This window comes from Lonchura striata, chromosome 5, assembly GCF_050655825.1.
Source record: "Lonchura striata isolate lonStrDom1 chromosome 5, ASM5065582v1, whole genome shotgun sequence".
Taxonomy (NCBI): domain Eukaryota; kingdom Metazoa; phylum Chordata; class Aves; order Passeriformes; family Estrildidae; genus Lonchura; species Lonchura striata.
In genome coordinates this window covers 33625308-33643811 of record NC_140707.1, presented here as the reverse complement: position 1 = coordinate 33643811, position 18504 = coordinate 33625308, and the positions used below count along the sequence as shown (strand labels likewise).

The following is an 18504-nucleotide window of genomic DNA, read 5'->3' as shown; positions in this document are numbered from 1 at the left end:
CAGAATTCTTCCTTTCCTCTGCAGGAGAAACGTTCTCTCAGGCCACTAGTCCTGGAAAGTACCAACACCTAAGGCTGCCCTTGGAGAAAATAACTAGGATGTGAATTTTCCCATCCAGCTGGCTTGCTTCCTGGCTTCACCATGAACACATCTCCTCTTAATAGGATCACAAATCGGAGCCTGGCAACCTAACCAGAACGCAAAGGCAGCCAGATCCCTGGGTGATGATGAATTTCTCTTGTGGGAGTTACAGATGTTTTTCTCTTCTGTAACCTAGACAAGAACTAAGCTAAGGTAACAACTTCCTTCATAATGCACTGGACTTGTTACCTTTAGACATCTGACCCCAGGTGCAATCCTCCTAATTTTCAAACTGGAGGGGCAAGTCACAGTATTCACTGACTTGCTTTCTAGCACTAAAAGCCACATGCTGCCTATTTAAACTCTGCTCACATTGTTTTGATTTATCAAGAAAACAGATTTGCAAAGCTGTTAAGACCTTTATAAAAGTTATTTCAGCTAATTAAACAGCAAAGCAAGTTTACTGAGGAAGAAGATATGCCTGAGGTAATAAAAATTTAAAAAATACTGCTTTCAGGGCTCTTCTATTCATTTGTTAAAGGCATACCATCTTCAATATTTATTCCAAATACAACCCCAAAACAAACATCAAATCCCAACTGTGCATTGCAGCATTATGCACCATTCCCTTCTTGCCACAGGACAATCTCTTTCATAGCTCCTAGCTATAAAGTAATTCAAAGTACAGTTTTCATGTCAGATGAGAAAAAGGGTCCTAAGGTTTTGCTTTGAGCTTTTCAGATACTTTAGAGCTCCACTGAAATATTACAGATTTCTTAGCTTTCCATTCTTTGCAAATTAACTTTTGTCCACTACATCAACGAAACTCCTCAAAACTCCATCTTCTGAAATTGCACAGTCATAAGACTAGCAACACTATCACACAGTAGAAGCAGAAGCTCAAGAAAATTTCAGATAGGTCAGGTTTGGAAGCAGATGAGCTTGGAGTTAGCACAACCAGGCATATCCAAATGCCACTCAGCAGCAAAAAGAAAACTTAAGTACCATAGCTAGTGCTGCAGTAAAAGCTGAAATTTGCCTTCTGAAGTTGGTCAAGTTTTGAGCCTTAATGTCTTGCAGCAATGCATGCAAGGTTAAATACATGAAGTCTGCAACTTTCAAATTCCACTGATTGTCCACAATTATTTGTTTTTTCCTCTCCCTCTCCACTCCTACTGCTTTGACATTTGAATTTTCATCCCCAAGCAGCAACACCCACTCTTTTCAATAATCCTGAAAGTACACATCCAATTTTTCCCTGTCATTCTCCAGATTGATGCCAGCTCTGTAGAGGATTTCATAAGACACTATCAGCTTGCAGAATGGCATTTCTTCCAGCCTCTCATTCTCCTTCTTGTAAAGATATGCAGGATTATTTATGCAGTGTGTTGCTTTGAGGCACTGCTGCCATAAAAACTTGGCTGACGACACAGCCTGGTCAGCTGCTGTGAAGTTGATTCAGGGTGTTTCTTAGCCCAAGGTTCAAACCTGAAGGGAGAACTAATACCAGGAAGGCATCAATTGATCAGAGATTTCCTACCAGGAAGGAATGGAAAGTCTTCACAGCCTAGACTGACATCAGGGGATGACTTCCTGTCCCCTCCATGACCTCTAGGCCCATCATTCTGCCAGCAACAGCAATGACAGCAAGACCTGTATGCGGAGCAGGAACATAAAATCCAGGACATGTGTGCCTGATGAGGTGCAGACAGAGGCCTGCTTTGTTAGCAACTGCAGAGGAGTCCCATCACAGCTCAGAGATTAACTTCTTTTTGTCACAGGAGCCTGTGAAACTCCCTGTCCCAGTCCTGTAAAAGGTGACCCCAGAGAAGGAAAGGTGATACGGGGATAGTTGAATACCTCTGCCTCCTGACTCCACCATTGGCTACAGAAGCAGGAAGGGGAAAATTCATGTACAGCCATTATAACCACATCAGTCAAGGGGCAGAGAGGCTAAGTTAATTTTTAATTGCAATTCTGCTCTATCCAATTAGATCCTGTACTGCCTCACCCAGCAAGCACTGCATGCTTGGTGCTCAGTGAAGTTCATGCTATTTGGTCCAGGCTAGTTCTGTACATGCCTGGGCCACACAGCTCTGCTGGGAAGGGTTCAGCCCTCCTCTGCAGCACCACCCTCATGCTCGCTCTGCAGGTTTCTCCCTGATGAGCTCTGGCAGCTGAAACACCTCAGCTGCCAAGTTACTGTACAGCACAAATAAGGGGCTCATTTGTGAGTGCAGTGAAAGAAAAGAACCACAAAACAAACCAGAGCAGAACAGCTGTGGGAATCACTTGCTCAGTAGATTTACAAAAAGTGCAAAGATCATGCAAACCCTTAAGGACAGCACACATATTCCCAAGAGCACTGAGCTCTGGCAGTCAGTCCCAATTTGCCAGGTAAAGAGCATTCACATTTTACTGTGCCTACATAGCCGGAGGATGCCATCCCCTCTTTTCCACATCCTATTGCTTAAGGACAGGAAATGATTGGTACAAACAAGCTGCAGGTGGTTGCTGTGTACTTGGACCAGTTGCTCCCCACCAGCACCCCTCAGGCTCTAACTCCAGGGGACATAAAACAAAGGTAGACCCTTACGGGACACGCTACTACCAACTTCTACCAGGCTAGAATGAGGTCAAACCAGCACCAGATTTGGCTTTGACAAGTTGCTATTTCCATTGCCCCCACAAACACCTCAAATGCCCTGTAAGGTTGGCATGATGGCTCAGATCTGCTATTCCTCCTGCCTGCTCAAGGAGAAACTTCCAGTTTGACAGATGAAGAGATGCAGCAGCCAGCACTATGAACTAAGGTTCTGCAACATATCCTAAGGCTCCTCATCTTCCTTCACATCTTGCATCTGACATGAAAGAGGGGGGATCTTTGTGTGAAAGTCCAGCTGATCCACTGAAGCAACCTCCAAAGCAGCCTCAGCTGATCTCAAGTATTGCAGGTGCTTCTTGACACAACAAGCAAGCACCACCATCCTCACTTAGGTTAAGTCTTACACATTGCAACAGGTCATTTCCCTTAAGGTATTACAAGGCTGGACACTTAAAATACCTAAAGCTGTCCCTGATCCAGTCTCGCCTCCCTGTCTTTTCTTTTTCACACACAACACTGGCCCAAGTTAGCTGGATTCATTTGCAGACAGACTGACCACGAAAACCTGGAGATGGAACTCCCACTGCTGTACTCAGGTTCCACAACTGGCTCCCTCTGCCCAAAGCAACTAGCAGATATCCCTAGGAAGGGATCAGCATATCAGCATGCTGCTGGTTGCATAAAGATGTTTATCTGCACCGTAATTTGCATGAGGCTGAGGCCATTTTGAAGGCCAGTGCAGTTACTCTTTACAGTATTATCCCAGAAGCAGATTAGATGTATGGCTAGATAGAGACCCACAGAAGCCAGCACACTAGAGTTGCTCACTAAATGGCCACTTCCCAGCTCCAAAGCAGATATCCCCATGCAGGGGAGGCTGGGGAAGGGGCAGCTCACGAAGCCATGGGGCTGAGGAGGAAACAGGTTATTCTTTGCAGGATTCTGAACCCTTGCACCCCAAAGCCCAAGTGCTTCTCTATCCGTGCACATGCTGAACAGACATTTGGCAATCAGAAAGTTTATCATGACTGATGAGAGAGGACAGCTTCACACAAAAGTACCAGTTAATGAACAATGACAGAGTTACTAAGTCTCCTGTTAACTAGGTACATCACTGCCCTCAGGGCAGGGACTGCAAGTTACAGCCCCATTAACATACAAAGAATATCCTAAGGAGTTCATCTTATTGACGTTAATATATAAAGGCCTTGGACTTTCAGTACACCTGGGAGGTACATCTTGTCTCTGGCAAGCAAATAACCACAGAGCTGATGAATGACCCAAGTCTGAATTCACTGAACTTTTCTTTAAGCTTCACTGAGATAATACCAGCTGTGTAATGACCTTGAAAACAAAAACAAGATTGTTTCTCGTGGAGATTTTCCAAATAGCATCCTTCACAAGTTATAATAGAAGGATTAAGGGAGAAGCTGGATCCTAAAAATTAAGGTACATATATTACATATTTTATATATATATTTATATGTGTGTATCTCAGTGATACAGATACAGGTTCTTTTTGAAGGAAAGTGTCAGTACAAGGTAGAAAAGTATTTCTGCATATTACAGATTTTGAAAACAGAACAAACCAGACCGTCTCTTATTCCATCTACTACTGGAGAGTTTCTTCTTAAGTAGAAGTAATTGTCTTCAGTGGTAGAGGAGATGGTCTGAGGGCTAAGCATAGAGAGGCCAGCACAGCTACATCAGCCTGCAAACTGCAGCATCACACTTGATCATTGCAAACTTTGAACTAACAGCACAGACATGTACAGTGAGACCCTAACAGCATCTGCAAGACATCTGCAGGACAGAGCCTCAAACGTGCATGCAGTCCCTCCGCATCTGCTACTTCTGGGGCAAAAGGAGCAGACTAGAGCAAGGCAACAGCTGGCTCCAAGTACTGCAGAAATACCACTGGAAAAAACAGGTTTCTCAGGAACAGCTTCTGAGGGAACTTATCAGCTCACAGTGCAAAGGTAGACTTGCTCCTGGTGCACCTGGTAAGACATGCAGCTTTTCTGCCTGACTTCTATAGTTCATATACTGTTGTCTGAATTATCTGACTAGCAACTGCATTCCCCAGCAAGACCCTGGGTTAGAAAGCACCTGTAGGATTTCCTACAATGGCAGATTTTTTCAGTATGTTTTATCACAGCGAGCACGTGCTGTGTATTTTGGAAAAAGGAAATGCGTGTTTTAGAAATGTACCTCTGATGCTCAAAGGGAAGTGATCAGATATTTATAAACCACTATCATATCGTTAAAATGAAACCAAGCTCACAGTTCAGTATCAAAAAGCAGCAGAGGTTTTTGAAGTATCTGTTTTTATCTCTATGTTTACAAGCAATGTAACACATTTTGAGAATACCTGGCCTTCACACTTCAGTTTGAAAGCCAACATTTAAGTAGGTCTTCAGTCCCTACAACTGGCAAATTGAGAAAGTTCTTTGCTATTTTAAGTCTACACACTCATGCTTGCACAGCATGACAGTATTTGCAGGACAGCGGCTCTGATATAAGCAAAACTTTCCATACATCAAGAACAGAGACAGAACTCTGCAAAAAAAAGGGAGGAAAAAAACCAATCCCAAACCCAACAAACTGCCCCAAAAGTAATTTGAGTCTCCTCTCCTCCTACAAAAAAAAAAAAAAAAAAAAAAAAAAGTAGAAATGAATCAACTTACCAAAAATAGCAGCCAGAAGAAATAGCCAAAAGTACAGTTTTAGTGGACTTTCTCTTTTTAATTACCACGTAACCACATATTAGAATGTTAGTTGTGCAACAAGCTCTGCAGGTCAGGTCCAGAAAGAGGTCTCCACACTGACTAAAGCCAGCACACAATGCAGTAAAAATGCAGAGTTTTCACAAAACTGGTTGGGCAACTCTGTCACTTGACTACATTGGCTCTTTAATAGCTTCAACAACGAGACCAGCTCAGCTTTGTTTTCTGCACTTGGAGCTGCCAGGCTGCAAACCTAATCTCTGAAAAATGGATGTGCCCACCAGCTCTCACTGCCATCTGTCAGTGGTACCAGTGTGTCCAAAGCAGAGGCCCTGCTCTGGCCTGCCCCACACCTCCCCATAGAGGAGCCAAACCTGCGAGCAGGATCTGCACTCCAAACTGCAGCAGGGAGACCAGCACAGAGAAGGAGCATTCTGCTTGTGCTCAGGTAAGCCTCTCCCCAGCACGGTTCTGCAGCACAGAGGATGCTTCAAAGTGTTTCCCTGTGCCAGTCATCAGCATGGAAAACCCAGGTGCAATTATATGCAATGGACAAGCTACCCTACCTCCCTTCTCATGCAAGCAATGCCTTGGAGGTCAACAAATCTCCTCCAAGGAGTTGCACAATATCCCTCCCAATGCCACTTGGCTTGGAGACACCTTCCTCAGATTCAGCAGCTTTTTCTCCCTGCCAGAGCTCGCAAAAGCTACCACAGTCCAGGCAGGAAGAAAGCCTTTTTTTCTATTTTATGAAACAGCAACAGAGACTGTGAGACTTAGTCAAGAGCCAGGTAATATAACTGATTTTTATCTTTCCTGTCTCCTCCTCCCATAAAATGCAAGAGGTCAAGGACTTTTTACTGTAAAGTTCCCTTTCCAAACAAACTGGTTTTCAGTTACTTCCATTTTCTCAGATGCTAGGGAAAATAACTAGTGGGTGATTAGATTCAGCACAACCATGACAAACACGTTTCTGAGAAGCTGCAGCACCTGCTTGACCTAGGAAATGAGGTTTCCTACTCTCTTGGTTCTTCTCAAAATCAGCAGAGAAAGTAGTTTTACTTTAAGGGCAGGAAGTTTTCCACAGTACAACACTTAAATAAACAACTTCTCTTTCCACCTCCCCTCTGCTTATTGAGTCTGCAGACCCCATACCTCCACAGACAGGTGGATGGGGCTCAGCAGAGCCTGGGCATCAGCACCCGGCACAGGAAGGAAGCTGAGCTTATCCAGCACCACTGCCAGTAATCGCAGGCTCTCCTGGAGTTCATTTCATAGCTGAAACCAGACACTTCTAGAAGTCAAAGTACTAGAGATTGCCTGTTCAGAAGGGCATAGGGCAATGAGCACTCCCTTGTCCTCAGATTAAACCTCTGGAGGAGCTCAGACACCCTGCCAAACTACCTGAGTCACCAGAGCAATGAAGTCCCTTGCAGCTAACAGCCCACTGGAGAATGGACGTGCCCTCTGCCACCAGGATTCTCCCCAAGACCCCTCTCCCTAGAGTACATCCACATGCTCTCAAGTGGCAGAAAGAAAAAAAAAAACAAACAACAAACAAACCAAAAACCCAATACCCACCACAAAAGAAACAGAAGAGGCTTCTGGCTTGTTATTCCAAATGACTGTGAAGCTTTGGAATTAAGTAATCTTCCTTGAACAGAAGAAACAGGCTAATAGTCTACTTAATCATATCACATGCTTTGTATCAGACTCTTTGCTGATAGCAAGGCACCGATCTAAAGAAGCCAAGGCTTTAACTCTTTAGCCCACAGATTAAGTAGAGCTGGAAGAGTACTGCAGACCCATCATGACTGGAAAGTGGAAAGTCCTACTGGCACAGGAAAGTGCCTCAGGCCACAAGGGGATACATCTTTTGGCTTGTTACTAGAAACAGTTCTTTCACTATTTCTAATTTTAGGCAATTTTGCTTTTGCCAAATAGACCTTTTGCTAACCTGTGCCCACTCTTGTGCCCCTGCTAGTCCATTGGCACTGCTACATGGGATTCCAGAGCAGGAGAGCACAGATCAGCAGCTGTAACAATCGCCCCTCTTCAGCACGGGCTGTCCGACCATCACCATGGGCTTCCAGTTTGAAGGCCCCCACTGCAGGCTGACAGTACAAGAATCAGAAGTACAGGATTCCTGCTAGATTCTCACACAAAGTACTTTGTGATCTCTCCCAGCTTTGCATACCAGGGAAGACAAGGGAGGCAGCTCAGCCAAACCATTTATTACAAGCAGGCAGGGCCAGCTGAGCCTGGGGTCTCCGACCTCAGCGGTACAGAATCACACACACCGTGTGCTGCCACTGTGCATGGCAGCAGTGACACAGCCACAGAAGGTTACTCCCGGACCCAGCCTCTGCCCCAGAAGAAGCTATATTTGCTCCAGACCATCCCAGGGTCACAGGAGACCTTGTGCCCTGCTGGAGCATGGTCAGCCCTGATAACATGGGGAGCACTCACTGTCACAGACAGTCTGAGGATGAACATTTCACAACATCCTGAGTTTCATGCCACAGATGCCACCTGACACTACCAAAGGGTACAAATGAAAAGAGAAAGCTGGAACTATAAAAAGCTCCTGAGGAAAGGATTATGTCTCAAGCAGCCCCTGTTTCCAAAATGATGACATACAGAGGGCAGGAGGGCAAGAAAAGCCCTAAAGTGCAGGGCATTAAATCACAGATATTTTGAGTCACTTCCGGCTACGCAAAAACATTCACCACAACCACATTTTTCCTCTCCAACATCATGGTAAATAATACAAATAGTTTCATATTTGTAACTGGCATCACCTGGCCACAATAGCCAAACCTCTTGCTGCCCTGGTCACTCTGAGGATACAACTCAGAAGCTATTTCAAACTTTGCTCTGGAACAGTCAGTCCCAACAGGGGCTGCTGTACAGTCTCTCAGATGTACAGCAGCATTGTCTAGCACTTTTTCCTTTCACCTTTAGAGAACAGTCTCCTCATGCCAAGCTCTTCTGACAGGAGACAGAAAATGGAAAAGAAAGCAACATTGTACAGCAGTAAAAAGCAACGTTGTGAGGAGCAAGAATAACACAGCATGAGCTGTTACAGAAGCTGCAGCGAAGCCGCTGTGCTCCCAGTCTAAGCATTTTAGGAAGTGAAATGCCACAATAAGAAATCTCAGCAAGGCAAGGCTGGAAAACAAAGGGGTCCTCTAGAAAACACTTAGCCAGCTGGAAGAGATACCCAAAAACTTTTGGTTGCCCTTCTATGAAGATGGTCCTGAACTACAAGGCAGGCTGCAATACACAGAGGTGTTTTGCAACCCTGATGATTGCTACATTATCATGCAGGTAATCCCAGCAGAATTAATTGGAGCAATACAGAAACACTGATTAGTGACAGACCTGAAACCTGCAGTTAAAATGACTCCTCCAACACCATCCCAAAAAAGAAAATAATAAATCCTTCTAAGCGATACATCTAATACATCTAAGTGTAGGTTCTGGACAGAACTGCTTCAAGCCAAGAACAGACATATGGGATAGGTTCCCTAGGAATTTGGCAGTTAAAAAAGACAGCAAGACTTTGAAAAGCTGGGTCTGTTTTGGGAAAAAGAGGGGCCTCCTTGGAGTCTGCAGACCTATGCACAATAGTCTGGAAAACGGGTTCAGCTGAACCTGAACCAAGAGAGGCTGGGTGGCCTCTTCTTTCCTGAAAAGGTCTCCTTTTCTATATTTAAAGCACAAATATTTCAGAAGACTATTTGATGGAGGAATGCTAGAAGAATAAGATGGAAAAGAATAGTTATGGGGTATTTACTTTAAAATAAGAAAGAACCCAGAATAACTAATTTACAAATAATCCAATGAGCCTCAGTGCAGACATAAAGGCTCCCATTTCAGGGGGAAAACAAATGCAGGCTGTTCCATCTTTAATCAGTAAATCACAACTGAGGCTAAGACTACTTTATAATAGGATTGCAGACACAATTTTTTCTTGCTTGCCTCTGTCCCACCACATTGTTGTCCTTCCCCCCACAACCCACCAACTTCACATCAGCTCCACAATTTTTAATCAAGCCAAATTCACCAATCACCAAGAACTACAGCAAAGGGTCTCATGCATGCTACTTGGGCAGGTTACGGTTGTCATACATGGCTCCCTCCGCCCCCAGCATCCACCCCTTGCTAGTGCAGCAGCTTGAAACCCAGCCCAGTAAAGCCCCATTGCCTGCTCCTCCTCCCACCCATCACAGGGCACCAGGGCTGACATCCTGGGCACAGGAATAACCATCAGACAGCACCACAGTAACACAGCTGCTGACCGTCCTGAGCTCACACATGGTTGCACAGGCTGTTCTTCCTGACAGCAAACACCCTGTGGCTGTCTCTCTTCTGGGCAAAAAAGGAGCAACTGCTTAGGTTCCCATGGGGCAGCACCAGATGCACGGCCACCTACTTGTAGACACAGCGGTGGGTCTTGCCAGTGGCTGATAGCTGGGATAGGAAGAGTTTTCCTATCTGCCTGAAGCTACACAAAGAAGGAACCTAGTGTTTTACTACAGGATCAGGTCTAAATCGCTGCCACAACAGCCTTCAAAGCTGCAACATGATGGACTGGTAATGAATGCAGAAACACTCAGGCTCTGAGGCCACTAGCAGGACTGCAGCACCAAATCAAAGAAGCCTTTGAGGTCTTGGACTTGGGAATTAAAGTAGCTTGCCATTCCTCAAAATAGCCCTTCCTTGAAATAGTCTCCTCTGCCAAGGCAGCACAAGTTTGATGCAGTTTTTGACATTAAAAAATTCCCAAAAAGTTTTGGCAACTGCCTTTTTGTCACCTCAGCTCCATTCCAGGAAGCCCTGAGTCAGAATACCTCCCCAGTGAGAAAGGGCAAGAGGAAACTCTGACATTTAAGGTCCTCTCACATCAGGCAGGAGAAGCACCAGCAGCTGTGGGCATCACCAACCCCTCAGGAGCAGCCAGGACCACCCCAATTATAGCTGCACTTGCACAAGGTGTTCTCACCTTTGGAGGATCTGGTGCAAAGGAGCAGCTGATCTCCGTGCACAGGGAGCAGCCACCCCTGCAGCAAGAACCACTCGGAGGGAGGGGTTGGGGCTCACTTGCAAGGCTGATCTATCACACAGGGCTCCACTCCCCCACACCACCAGCCTGCAGCAACTCCTCTTGTACCTGAAGCCTCTCCCTGCTCCTGTGCAGTCTCCTCAGAGAAGTGCAGCAGACCCCTTGAGAACCAGGGAAGGGCTGTGCCTTTACCTTGTTTCACATGGCTCACCAGGGCTTCTCCACACAGCTGTGGTCTAGCACTGTTCCACCAGCAGCTGCTGAGCTGAAGTCCTCTCTAATTAAAAGAGCCTCCTTGGGGAATAGGCAGATTTACTGCACAGCTCAGAGCGCTCCTTAGCTATTCCATGTGCATAGCAGCAAGCGACATTAGAAAGGGACCTGAATGCAAAGAAGAGTCCAGCAGCTTCTTAGACTGCTGGGAAAGTACATTTAGGCAGCTGGAGTTTTAGCTGGTCCTCCCTCCCCTGAAAGACTTCAGAGGTGAGCAATAATTAGAACTCCTGCCTGCCTTTTAAGCCCCAGTTTCTTCAATCACGCAGCATAGATGTTGCAGAATAGCTCCCATATCTGTTTGGTCAGTGCAAAACACAAGGCAGCAGCAAGGGCAAACAACCTTGCTAACCTGCAGGTCAGCAGTCTGTCTCCTTAATCTGAGTCCTGTCTGCTTCTGTGTTTTGCAGGGAGCCTAGCTCCATGACACAATAAAGGGAGTGAGGGGACCAAGAGGCCGGGGAAGCACACTGGGAAGTTGAGGACATTCCAGCAAAGCCACTCAAGACTGACTCATCACCAGCAACTTCAATCCACGATAGACACATGACCAATTCCACAGCAGGCAAGAGGACACTTTGTGCCACAGTACTCCATGAAAGAAGCCCCAGAACCAATGCAGCCCTAGAGACAGTGTCCTGTTACCACACCAGCCAGAAAAGCTCCCTTTTATGCAAAGAGTACTCTACAAATTAATTGACTGCAAGCAGAGAGGAGAGGAGCAGAGCAGTCTGCATAGTAACTTTTGCTCTGGGGACCAAAGTCCCAAAAACCCAAGTAATGCTAAATAAGCCATTTGCATTACCAAATAGAAATCAGAAAAAAATAATACAGGAAGGGAATAAGACACTCCCAACACAAATATTTTCTCCTCTATTACTAGAACACTTAGAATCTGAAATGCCACAAAAGGTATAGAAACTTCCCTGGAAAGGTCCAATGTCTATGTTAGTAACCATAATCTATTTAATTTACACTTTGCAATTGATTCCCAACAAAACTGCTAAGCATCAGAGGAGACATACCAGTTCCAGGTGTTTAGGATTTACATATTATTATATTATGGGATGATAGTAGCAGCCCTTGAAATCCTAGTCAAATGCCAAGATGCTCTTTCCACATCTGCCCGGCATGCTGTTCCAGAAGCCCTGCACCAACACAGTTCAGGCCGTGGCCCCACAGCAACCCAATGCACAAAACAGCAGAGGCAGCTCACTCAAACCTGTGCCAGTCTGGTGCACCAGCCCAAGCAAAACCAGCATCTTGGAGCAGCTCACTTTTAAAACCAGAGAGACAAGATGCTGCATGAAGCCTCTCCTGTAGAGGCAGGAGCTGAGGGCATCACATTCCTGTGCAGTCTCTTGAACCCATCCTGGCAAGGGCACAGAAACCTCATGGATCACAGAGGCAGTGACCAAAGCAAGGTGCTGGAGAAGAATATAGTTAGATCCAGTGACTGTAACCCCTTTTCCAGAACAACTCTGGGAAACAGCCTCCTTGTACCAACAGGTATAGCTACCTTACAGCATGTTCAGCCCCTGCTGTGCAAACCCCTCTAAGATAATTCCTTTCCTTTCCTAAACTACCTCCTTGGAAATGGGAACAGGAGGGACCAAGGGCAGTTCCCAACTCCAGCTGTGGGAAGATCAGCTCAGCTTAAGGTGCATGGCTGCAGCTCTGACAGCTCATCTGTTCTTTTGCTTGCGTATGAGAGACTGAAGCAGATTTGTTTTGCCTACAAAGGGAACTCTCTATTATATAACTTCAAATCTTCAGGCTGCTGCATATCCTAATGTATACAGTTCATCCCAGATCAGCATTTCCCCAGTACACATGGCCATGGGATTATCATCATACTGGAAGAGATCAGCAATCTGCTTACAGCTCTGTAATAATTTTGTAGTAAAGGGTAAAGCACTTTCATGATGCACCTGCCTCAAGGATGCATGAAGCAGCCCAGCAGCATCCTGAAGAAATTTTGCTATGTGTAAGGGTCTTCCTCTGGTCCTTCTCAGCTCCTAAGCTGAGTCAGAGCACTTACCACACCAGCAACTTTTAGAAATTGAGTACATGCACTGGACTTTGGTTTGACTTGCTTTTAAATGGTGGTGTCCCAGTAGGTGGTGTCCCAGTTCTGAAGCTCCATAAAGGAGACAAAGAACTAGAGCATTCAGACAGACAGCTCATGCACACACCTCTTCCCACAGGACAAAGCCTGTCCCCAGCTTAGTCTCCTTCCCTTTCTCCCCTGTATTTACTTTGGATGAGCTACAAACCACCCAGCTTTCCCAGCTCTGTGGTGTTCAAAAAGACACTTGCTTGGTTTCAGAGTCGGCAGTCTCCAATCCCTGTTCCCATCCCCACAGGCTGTTTTATTCCCTTTTTTAATCCTCTGATCAGCCAGACAGTCCCTTCAGCAGAGCTGCTCACAGTAACGCCTCATCTTTCTTCCAGAAAATTAGCTAGCTCTGAATCTGACAGTGCACACAAGAAATGATTTAAGCAATCTCCAATACATAGTTCCTTTGCTTCACTTATCACCCCATCTAGACTGAAGTCAGCCATTCACTGCCTCAGTGTTTCCAGGCCCTGATAGCCCAGAGAGCTTTCAGCAAACAGGCTGTGCCACAGCCAACCAGCCGTCAAGGAACTGCTGGCGCTGACTGTGCCTCCTGTATTATTCCTTTTACCATGCCAAGACAGCCTGTAATTTTTAGCCTTTCCTCCATTTCATTCCCTCTAAGAATACAGAAGAGCCAAAAAGACACAGAGGTGGTTAGGTAATGATTGCATCTCATTACACAGTTGCTAAAGGAAAGGTGGCTCACCCAGCCATCCCTTCATAAGTATGTCATTAATCAGTAGCCTGTAGAAAGCTCCAATCCCACACTCCTCCAACAGATGCATTAGTGCAAGGACACAGTTTATTTCTTTGCCCATTAAAGTTTACAGGCACATGGTGGTGGGCAGGCTACCAGGCCCAGCTACCCCTTTGCTGCACAAAAGGACTCTGGATGGCATGATCCGTGTGCAGAGACAAATGAAGTCAGGGAAGAAGGGGATACAAATGTCATGCTCCTATTTTAGAGAGGTGAAGTTAAGGCACTCTAGGGTGAATGCCATAATTCTTGGCAGTAATAAGTTAGCTCTGGGGCACATAAGTCTTTCCACAATGGAAACTGAGGAGTAAGTACAAGAAGGCTGTGGTTCCAACCACCCCTTGTTACACAGACCCACTGGAAATAACTGCTACCTCCTCCAGCCTTCCAAGCTACTCAAACAGAGCCTGAGCCCTGACAGAACCCACCCCTCTAGCACCTCCCACTCACCGGCCAAGAGAAACCAGACCAGGAAAAAGGTGGCTGCCATGCCACAGGCACCCTTAAAGTGGAGCAGTGATTACTGCTTCAGATAGCATGGGGCATGATCCAAGTCCCAGCATCCCCCTGGCATTCCCATAACAGACCCTACCCCATCAGTGCCCAAAGGTCTTTGTGGCAATGCCTTTTGCCTGCATTGTGTGCTTCCTGCTGTAGCAATGCCAGCAGACACCAAGAACCAAAGCCACGGTTTGAAAAGTGCCCTGGGGCCTGTGGTTGGTTACCAGAGGTCTCAAAACTCCCACCTGCATCCCTCTGACTTAAACATCTACTGGATGAACACCTGCAATCCTGAATAGACCCTTTCTGCCTTACAGCTGTGAGACCAGGACACGGAATAACAGAAGAGTGGTAAAACCCTTCCTCGGTTACAGTTAGATGAGAAATTCAATGTGAAACTCCGCCTTGCCCTTCAAAGAACTTGAAGCAGAGTGGTTTGAGTAGCAGGGACAAGAAAACTTCCATGGAAGGCCTCGTTAGAGCATTTCCTGCAGCAGCTTACAGTTGTAGGTCACACTACACCTGCCCATTACCTGAGAACTAAAATAGAGACAATAACAGTAATGAAGAGAGTCCAGATGAGCCACATCATTAAAGCTGCTAAATCCTCTTAAGGGAGGAGCTTCCATGCAGCAGGACAGAGATTGCCCACAGGGAGGGCTTTCTCTAGGCACTCAGCTTGCGTCTCGCTCTATTTCTGTCACATGCAGGTAGGAAACTGAACAAACACTGCAAACACTGAACAAACACTCACCCAGCCCTGCAGCACAAGGATGAGAATGTCATCTCAGTGGTGCCCAGAGCCCTTGACAAGGATGGAGAAACCTGGCCAAAGAGGGGTTTAGGTCCAAAGAGGCTATATCAAGTGCAGATATTCTGGCAGCAAGGTCCTTCTCTGAAAGTGGTACTAAATGACACAATGTTAGGAGTGAGGAGAGGCTACTCACTTCTCTGAGCCACTCCGAATCCACACAAAGGCTTGCAGAGAATTTCACCTGTTCTTTTCACCTGTATGGGCTGCCCAGCATGATCAAGCACCTGTGGATTTAATTTTTTTGTAAAGAAGCACAACTGCAGCTCTAGGAGTTCCTGTTCTGACCAAAGGACCAAAACCAAATGTAAATGTTAAAATCCACCTCATTGTTGCAAGTTCTGCTATGGAACACTGTCAAATCTTCCGACGCCCTTGCAGTGACGCTGCAGAACAGGTCACTGACTGTACCACCCAGTGCCCTTCTGCCTCATTAACACTTTCTTCCCACTTAGTGCCCATGAAGTATTTAGTAAGAGCTGAGTAATTTGTCATTTTTACAGTTTGTCATATGCTTGGCATCAGCATACAGCAGCACATTACTGCGACTGCTACTCTCACTAGATGCCTCCATCTAGATTTTCAGATCAGTATATTTACACTTTGACTTTGTGGTCCACCAAAATTATTCTAACCACAGGCTTCTGTTTGACGGCTCTCATGCAGTGAGCAAGCTTCACAGCAGCAGGCTCACATCTCAGGCTTTGAAGGGGATTTTTATTAAGCCCAAGATGGCTGAGAAAGTAAAAAAAAAACCAAACCAAAACAACAACAAAAAAACCAAGGAGAGGAAGTATCACTGATGGCAGATTTTAAGACAGCACTCTCCAGCTGTTCACCCTTGCTTGCACAGAAGCACATGGGTATTGTCAGAAGATAACAACCCAGAGGCCTCACAAGTGGTTGGATGCGTTACATCCCGTGAACCTCTACCCTCAACAGCAGCTCAAACACCTCCAAGAGCAGCTCTTCTCCCCAGCCACTACCTCTGGGTGCACTGCAACAGGACACTGTCCCTCCTTTGCACAGCAAGTAAGTTTCAAGCTCTCATCTTATACACAATATGCCAGAGCTTGTCCAAGACATAGGAACACTCTAGCCTAAACTAGCTTTACAGTTTATTGAATCAAACATTTAGATACCAGGATGATTGGTTTTAGGTTTCTTTTTTTTTTTTTTTTTTTTTTTTTTTTTTTTTGGTGCCAAACACCCCACTTTACATGAAAGCATACACAGCAGAGCTTTGATGCTCTGGGGCAGAATCAGCATGCCTGAAGTGCAACGAGCCGCTATCCCCTTATCAACAGATTTGTTACCAGTCACATTGCAAATGCAATTCGCTTTACAACATCTATCCAGCTGTTGAACTGCAAGCGCCACTCTGAACTGCTCACAGGGATCTTAAAGAGGAAGGGAGAGAAAAGGGACACAGCAGGCCAGACTAGATTTCTGTAGCCGTAACAGGGTAAGATCGCTACGGAAGCATCTAATCCACATCTTGGAAATCAATCAAGACAGAACCGACTGAAGCCAGCTGTATGCCAGTCTCACCAGCAGGCAGCAGAGGCACTCGGCCGATATCCCCGCACAGCAGCAACCCGCCGTGCCAGCAGGACCCGCTGCACCTGGCCGCGGTCTCGGGTCGCACCCCGGCTTCGCCGGGGGACCGCAGCTCAGCCCCACTGCGGCGGGGAGGGGCGCGCCGGAGAGCGCCCAGCAGCGGGACCGGCGCCCCGGCGGCGCCCCCGACCCCGCACGCAGCCCCGCCGGAGGGCGCGGGGCTGCCGGGGCTGCCGGGCCCCGCCGGGGCTGCCGAACCGCAGCGCGGGACACCAGAAAGCCCGGCAGAAAGCCCGGCAGAAAGCCCCCGGGAAGTCCCCGCCGGGCACGGCCCCCGTCCCGCCGCGCCGAGACCCCCGGACGGACGGGAGCGGTGTGCGGGCGCGGCGGAGGCAGTCCCGGCCCGCATCCCCGGCCCGTGCCGCCCCGCTCCCCGGCCCCACGGGGAGCGGCCGCAGCGCGCCTACCTGCTCCGCTGAGCGCGCTGGGCACGGCTGAGCTGGCCCGGCCGGGCGCTCCCCCCTCCGCCGATGTGGCCCCCGGGGCGGAGCCGGCGGCTGCGCTGAGCCGGCCCCGGGGCGGGCTCTGCCCGGCCCCCGCCGGGCGCTGCGCAGAGCGGGCGCCTCGCCCGCGCCCCGCTGTGCCCGCGGGCTCCGTGGCGCCCGGCGCTGCCCGCTCCGAGCCCGTGCTGCTTGCACCTCACACCGAGTCTCGCGTTTTCCACTGCCCACCGAGGCGTCGGCCGCCGCCTCCTCCCCTCCACCTGAGCCCAAACCAGCCCGCTCCGCTGGGCATGTGGCAGGCAGCGGCTGGGGCCCTTTGCCCTGAGCCGCCTCCTCCCGAGAGCCCCGTCTGGCCCGCCAAGTAGGTGCAACAAGCGCTCACACAAACTCCCCTTAAACCTGGTTAAGGCCACTCGCAGTTTGTCTGGCGAGACGCACGCTGTGGCGCCCTGCCCAGCGAAAGCGAGCCTGATGACCCACCGAAAGATTTTTCCAGGGAGCTATTTCGCTGCCCCGGTGAATCCTGTAAACATCACCCAGGCTGCACATTGTTTCCCCTCCAAACCCTGTTAAGCTCTTGTTTGCCCCAGTGCCTCCAGCACTGTGAAGATGGTGAGGTGTTCGCATGCTGTGGCTGCTGTTTGCTCTGTTGACCAGTGCCGCCGCATCGTTTCCATGGGCTTCTCTGTTTTGTGCAGTGTATCCGCTCTGCGCAACAGGCAGTAAGCTCAAACTACCAGCTCTTTGTTCTTGACATGTGGCACAATTAGCCCAATGGGATCCTGCCTCTTCTCTGCTGGCAGAATGCAAATAAAAATAAAAGTGTTAAGGCAGTCTAACAGCAACAACGTGATCCCCACTAAATCCTCATTTCAGAGATGCTGAAACCAAACTCATCAAGCCAATCCTAGAATGAAGGAAGATCAGGAGGTCCCTCATCCTTCTGAGGAGAGACATTCTTCACTTTCATGTATTCTGCTGTCCTGACAGGAGAAGGATCAGCCAACTCATACAGCTCAAGGTCCCAGTCCTCATTTCTGGGGGCAGCAAAAACCAGTTTGGCTTTTGTACTGAGACAGATCTACAATGGCCACCTTACTCTCTCCTAACAAGATGCCTCTTCATCATCTTTCCGTGTCTGAAGGCAAATTCCATACAATGCCTCCAGGCTTCAAAGAAAAAACTTTAACCGGTCCTTTTCTGGGCTGTGCTTTATTCATTGCATTTACTTGACTTTCATTCTGGCATTTAGAGCCCCATCCAATCCAAACTTTTCCCCGAAGCTCCCAATCATTTCCTCTAGTAACCGGGATTAAATACATCCTTCTTCTCTTTTTCAGCAGTGGCACTCAGCAGCCTTCCCACTAGCCTGTATTTTATCCTGTGGACATATTTTCTGTCAGGATAAGCATGTGGCCACATACTGGACAAAGCCAGGCCACATAGCAAGTCCTCCTTCACGCATGGATAGCATGAGGCAGGAGGGGCCATGGCAGG

The 18504-nt window shown here is 47.6% G+C and overlaps 1 protein-coding gene across 4 annotated transcripts in view; it reads right to left on the bottom strand.

The window, feature by feature from the left end:
* The window catches only part of CD82 (CD82 molecule), a 39483-nt gene extending 21824 nt beyond the window's left edge, over positions 1–17659 (bottom strand). Inside the window, exon 1 of one of the 4 annotated variants that reach the window (XM_085580247.1) lies at positions 17488–17659. The gene's annotated coding sequence lies outside the window, so the exon portion shown is untranslated. Of the gene's footprint in view, positions 1–5373; positions 5759–16495; positions 17037–17487 lie in introns of those variants that run through there. The other 3 variants (XM_085580248.1, XM_021533228.3, XM_085580246.1) reach the window with 3 other exon arrangements.
* Positions 17660–18504: the final 845 nt, after the last annotated feature.